Source organism: Malus domestica, chromosome 15 (genome assembly GCF_042453785.1).
Source record: "Malus domestica chromosome 15, GDT2T_hap1".
Taxonomy (NCBI): domain Eukaryota; kingdom Viridiplantae; phylum Streptophyta; class Magnoliopsida; order Rosales; family Rosaceae; genus Malus; species Malus domestica.
This window is the reverse complement of record NC_091675.1, coordinates 26,485,999-26,492,908: the sequence shown is the minus strand read 5'-3', so window position 1 is coordinate 26,492,908 and position 6,910 is coordinate 26,485,999. Positions and strand designations below refer to the sequence as shown.

At 36.2% G+C, this 6,910-nt stretch overlaps 1 long non-coding RNA gene across 1 annotated transcript; it reads left to right on the top strand.

Moving 5' to 3' along the window:
- Positions 1-4,338: 4,338 nt before the first annotated feature.
- Positions 4,339-6,346, top strand: LOC114821739 (uncharacterized). The gene is made up of 3 exons (XR_011576588.1): positions 4,339-4,646; positions 5,378-5,444; positions 6,116-6,346. It is a non-coding gene; the product is annotated as an uncharacterized lncRNA (long non-coding RNA).
- The last annotated feature ends 564 nt before the right edge of the window (positions 6,347-6,910 follow it).

Here is a 6,910-nt window from a genome sequence, read left to right as displayed (position 1 = left end):
GTTGATTTTAGAAGAAAAAAAACACAAGAAAAACAATTGGCGTTCAATTTATTATACTCGTCAATCAAGTTTTATTGTTAATTACTCTCGTGATCATCAAGTTTTATTGTTCTTCACTCTCAATCTTAAACTCTTAACTGCAAACATTTAGTACATCTGTGTCTAAAAACGTGAATCGTGTAATGTTTAAATAATGTTTGTATATTTATCTTCTTTTGATATTAATTTTTAATGATATTTGATGTGAAAATAGAACTTTTTATGTATTTAGCAAATTCTTTTTTATACAAATCAATATACAAAGGACCGTAGATCAAGGAATTTTAGGGCTCCACTTCGAAGGCTCGCCTAGGGCCCCCAAATTCTCAGGGCCGGCCCTGCTGCTATGGGTAGAGTGTTGGAAGATCATTGATTGGCCGATACATTCCAATTAGCTTGTGCTTTTGTGAATGCCATCTAATTATTTTCTACCCCTTAATCAGTGATAAGAACATGTATCCTACTTAACCCTATTTGCTGGAAATCCTTGACATATTCTTTAATGGAATTTCACTTGAAGGAATAAAGTTAGTCAAGTAGTAATATAGTTTCTAGCTTCTGATTTACAGTCTTATTTAGTTTCTTAAACCATCTTTCATGAGGAGTTGCTAAATACTAAAATTTGGCACATGAAAGACAAATTTTAGGTTTTCAAATTGTTTTTATCTCCGAACCCTCCAATGCTAAAATTTAGCAACGCATCAGTATTTAAATGTTGGACGAGTATTTTAGCCTTAATTTTTTTCTTCTAATTAACAGTTTTTCAAATATTTTTTGTTAGGTATCTTAATTTATTTTTATGAATATTTTAATAAAAAAATGGTTCTTTAGATATAGGTCCTTGAAACTCCTATTTTTCAAATAAAAACCCATCTAAATTTAAACATTCAAATAAAACCCAAATTTCAAATAGACTATCATGTAGACAAATATATGACCAACTATTACAATACATTTACAACTTATGCCACAAAATCCTAATTTGGTCAATAAATGTTTTTACTCATCCTAATTATGATGAGCAATTAAATCCATATGGATATTTTACGTTTCTTGTATCATATATATTAGCAACATATATAAATTAATTTACCAAATTAAAAAAAATTAAAAAAAGACGTATCTTGTACGGAAAAAATAATACTGTTTGAATCATGTAATTACCTACATACAAATTAATTTACCTACTTATAAAATATTCTACTAATATACCTGCATTTTGAATCATGTAACTACTTACATACAAATATTATACTAATTTACCTACATTTAATTTAATTTACCTACTTATAAAATATTATATTAATTTACCTACATTTAAATTAATTTACCTACTTATTAATATTATACTAATTTACCTACATTTAAATTAATTTACCTATTCCAAAAAAACAAATTAGTGATATTAGATAATGTTCGAATGTTGTGTGACACACCCCGATCCTAGAATCAAGGCGTGCTGGCCGTCACGTGAGCGTGACGTAGCCAAAAGTGCGACACGGAAGCAAGATATAACAGAAATATGAAGGAATTTAAACCAACCACTAGCAGAATAACCTACTAGCATACAAGAGAGAGTTATAAAGTAAAACACACGAATTCAGAGCGTAGGTATAAGTGCAGTCAAGTAGGACCATAATTAAAGTACAACACGGGCAGGTGAGTCCTACATGCAGAACGTCTGTCAGAATGCCGAAAAAGACCTCGTGAGCCACCAACTGCTAACTAGAACCTGGAGGGGCGCAAAACAAAGATGAGTGGGTCAGTAAAACCAAAGATTTTCCAAAAACATTTCATTTAAAACGTTTCTAACCCCTCACCGTAAAACCTGTATACTTTCCCAGAAAAATAGTATATAAACGTATATATACATATATCATCAAAACTCCGCTCACCAACTATCAACATAACATCTCAGAAAGAATATGCCATGCCATGCGAAAATATAATATGAATGCATCAATATAAATCAGGTGAAATAATAAATCAACCGGAGACCCTACAATGGTCCTGTACGGTTGATTATATAGCTCACTATCCCATCCAGCCGGAGTCACCAACTGTGACCTGTACAGCCCTGCCGGAGTCACCAATTGTGACCTATACGGCACTACACTGCACATAAGTTGGAACTACCTATAGTAGTCTGTACGACTAAGATGGTGAAATAATACGCTCTAGTGCTTCTCTCATCAATCATCTGTGCACATAATCTAAGGTCACCCACCAGTCGGAACCTCTCTAATGGTCTGTACGACTGGCATGTCGGAACCACCTCTAGAGGGATGTACGACATCCACCTACTTGGATCCAAGGCGAGCGTGCGGTGTGGTGAATAATATAAGCACTAACACCAGAGGTGCAGGTTATGAGCTCTCAACATAATTCACATAAAATAAATCGTATGAATAATGTAAAAACTCACATGTGCGTCAACAGCGTCAATTCACATATATATGCATCAATTATCTATTCAAATATCTCATCAATTGCATGCATGGCATTTTAAAACATATTTTCATATAAATGCATTTTCTGGGAAAAACAGTAGTATATAGGTAATACGAAAACAAAACTGCCCACTCACTGATAAGTCGATGGGTCGTAACCCCTGTGACGTCCTTGGATGCGCTCGTCCTCGGGATAGGTGTCACCTATATGTGAAACAACTATAAAAACGTTAATTTAAACACATAACCAACAATTCAAAATAACTTCTCACACGATGCTCAATTTGGGTATATGAATATACCACATTGACCTACTCGACGTCATGGACGTCGAGGAATTTTTAGAAAAATTTTTAGGCTTGCCACGCACCCCAACGCGACGTGGGTGGCACGGACCTACGCGCCCCCACGCGCATTATCTTCCTCAGCCAGTCGCCGGACTGGTTTTTCCGATGGCCGGATTCCGGCGAATTTTGTAATTGCTTGTTCTCCTTCGTTTCTCAACCGTTTTCTTCGAATTTTATATCAATTTGAAGCCCTCAACATGTAGTTTCACGCTATACTACTTTAAGGCTCTAAAAATCACGAAATCTCACCGGAGAAATCCCACGAAAACCGGCCAACTTTGAACGTGGTGATCCCGACGTCCAAAACTTCCAAACGAATGTCCCCGAGCTTCCTTAGAACCTCCCTAAGCTCACTATAAGCTTGGATTGTCCTAAAAATCAACCAACACCAAGTTCATGAACAGTGCCAAAATTGGTGCTTATGGTTTCAACGTGAAATCGAAAGATTTCTTACCTGAAATGGGTGTGGTTGAGTTCGTAGAGTCCTCACGAGCACAATGGTGTCTTCAAAATCCTCGATCTATGAAGTTTCAGGGGGTTTTGGCATTGGTCCGTACAGTTCGAGAATGAGAGAGAGATTGAATGGAGAAGAGAGAGAGAGACACGGGGAAGGAAATGGAAAAATGTCCCGAGGGTGTGTGTGGTCACCAAACAAATCCCACGTCAAACCCTAACCATACAAATTTACAAAACCATTTTTTTTTATCCAAACTTAAATTATTTTCCAAGAACTTAGGGGTGTATATATTTAACCAATAATGTGACACACGTACCTTAGTCCCCGCTAAGGGGTAATTCCGTCATTTCACGCTCCCGATATAGAATTTTCGGGACGGGCTGTGACATTGTGGGTTTGTGCTTGTAGGCAATTAAATAAACTTTTAATATAATGCACATAAATAATGTAGGTAAATTAGACCATTTTGAAAGTAAATTAGACCCTTTAAATTTTGGTTTGATGGAATAGGAAAATTACTATTTTGTAGGTAAAAATTGCACGAACATATAGCTTTTGTTTTGTGTATTAGGGATTGGAGTATTCGTAGAAGCTGTTTTAGGTTTATTGTTGTGTTGGTAGGTAAATTGACTTATATATTTAATGCACAAAATTTTGAAATTAGTATTATTATTTTTCAATCGGCACGTTATAACAATTTGAAAGTTCATACATTGAATATACAATGAATGGCATGAATTATTTTGTAAAATATATAAAATTGTTTATGTGACGACCCGTCCCTAATTTTTCTATGTAATTTCTTCCCGAGTATGTGTATTGACGATTATGCCCTTATTGGCAAGTGACGTGGACTTATTCTTATCGCTTTCCTTTTTATTTCTCGCTATCGCATTTAAATTGTACACGCTAGTACGAGTAGACGTAAATTTTAAAGTGTAAAAACATCTACTTCAGATAGATTTCGATTTCCTTTTACTGTAGGAAATCTAAAAACCTATCCTTGGATTCCTTTTAAAACCCATCCCATGCACTTCTCTGCATTATTCCACTTTCAGCTATCCCATCCCTTCTTTATTTTCTGTTCCCTCAATCAAAAAAGCATCTCTCTCTCTCTCTCTTCTCCCTCTCCCACGCCACATTTCTTCTTCTTCTTCTTCTTCATCTCTGCAACCTTCACAAAACATACCAAAACTCACAAACATGAAAAACAAATTACACCATTGTGATCGTTTCAGTCCCACGATCACAACCATGTCCTTGAAATCTGGTGTGGACGAGTTTTGACTCACCAACTCGGAAGGTCGACTCGGTGAGTTCGACATATCGATTTTCAGGCCATGCATGGCTTAGGTAAGCCTTGAGAAACCTTTAGAACCTTCATTTCACTTCTATGGGTTGTTATTGATCCTTTGTTTGTGTTTTGAACGTGTGGTTTTACCCAAAAACTCGAGAAGAAGGAGAACCTACCATTTTTCACTCAAGAACCGTGACCATTTAGTCACTTTCAAACCATTTGTCTGGTCAACCTCGACCACAACTGGACTTCTTCTAAGTACAAACTTGTTCTCTACATTCCTAACTTCAAAATGGCTTTTGAATAACTGAGTTTGGTTAAGTAACGAGTTAGAAATCAACTCTGGAAGTTAGGAAGAAAATTTCAGTTTCTGGAAAATTTGTAACCGTGGTCGTTTGGCTACTTTCAGGCCAAATTTCTAATTAACTCAAACCATATTCGAACTTTCTGTAAATTGGGATCGGTAGATGACATTCCTAGCTTTAATTTGGCTTTTGTAGAAGTGAATTTGGTTGAGAATCGAGCTCATTATGGGCTCTGGAAGTTGGGCAAAAAATCCGCAAAATTGCAGATTTTCGCGAAGAAGGCGAGTACAGTGTACTCGCGGGGGCGTGTGGGCGCGCGTGGACAGCCACTTTGGGCGGCGCGTGGTTGACACGTGTGTGTTCGTGTCGTCGAGTAGATCGATTTCATATATTTACACCCTAGGTTTGAGCAAACTATGGGGGTTTTATTTAGGTTTTCGTTATGTGCTTTAATTAATGTTATTTAGTTATTTCACATATAGGGGAAACTTATTCCGAGGATTTTCGAGGCCAAGCTAGGCTCGGGGGCTACGACCCAATGACATACTTGTGAGTGGGCAGTTGTTTTATACCTATATATATTTATAGTTTCCATAAATGCGTATTTACTTCACTTTTACGCCTATATTGCCTAACATCATTATTGTGATATAAATTATGATAAATGCTACTATATGGTTCTGATATTACTGTCATGGCATTCATACATACTTGTATACATGCTCATCTTGCTACACCTGGTGTTAGTACTCGCCCCAGGGTCAGGGCCAGTCCTTCACGTGTATGTTCACATCCACACCGTTTGCTCACCTTGGATCCAAGTTTAGGTGCCAGTCTTGTCCGGTAGATTGCATTAGGCGATCCGACTTGTATGTGATGTGCTTTTGCACCAGTCTTCACATGATCGTAGTACTAGAGCATATTGATTACACTCAGTCTTGTTCGTGTCAGAAACCATTTGTTCGAACTTGTGTGTTAACTTAGATGGATGAGCACTTAGTTATATTGATTATCACATGATTATTATTGTGGCATATGATACATCATTTACTTGGCATATTTCTGGTTATATGGTTGATATATTGGATTTCATACTTACGTAGTATGTTTTGAGAAAACTATACTTGTTTTACGGCGAGGGGTTAGTATATTCAAAGATAAAGGTTTTCTTATAAGCATTGTTCTGCTGACCCACTCAACTTTTTTTTTCGCCCTTCCAGGACCTAGATAGCTGTACTCTCTGTGGCACTCGAGGAATCACGGCAGTTCTAACATTTCCTTCTGTTTAGACGTACAAACTTATCACTATTATGTAATAAGTGTACTTTGGCTGCTTTGACTACTCTTTCGTAGTCTCACTGTCTATTACGCTCTGAATAATTGTAGTGGGTTCAACCCACGAATTGCGCACTCTTTCACTGTTTAGTTCTAATTAGTTTTAATTTTATTCACTTTTTGCATCACTTACCCTTATGGTTACGTCACCTCACGGTGACGGCCAGCATGCTTCGACCTTTCCAGGTCGGGGTGTGTCAGTTTAAATGGATATAACAAGTAACTGATCAAAAAACTCTATCCAAGTATTAATAGGGGTAGTTTAGGCATTTTGAAAATATACAATTTGAACAGTCAAACTTAATTAAAGAATTTGTTTATTTGGAGGCTAGTCAATGGACTTTATTCAAGAAAACAAAAGGTGATGGGTTTTAGTAAAGGAGAATATAGTTTCAAGGGGTAATATCAAATTTTCAGATAAAAAAAATCTAAATTCTTTGAGGTAAGATTGAGCTAAATATTTAAATATTATTTTAACCATTTCATTTAAATTTGGGCTGTTGATCATATCTTTCACCATTAAATATGATATCATCTATTGTTGTTCTATGAGATTTATGAATAGAAAATATTATAAAAACTGACGACAGAATAACTAAACGAAGTGAATATCAGCCTTTGGATAAAAAAACTCACTCACTCTTGGAGTCAGGTTGACAATACCTCTAACTAGTATCCCA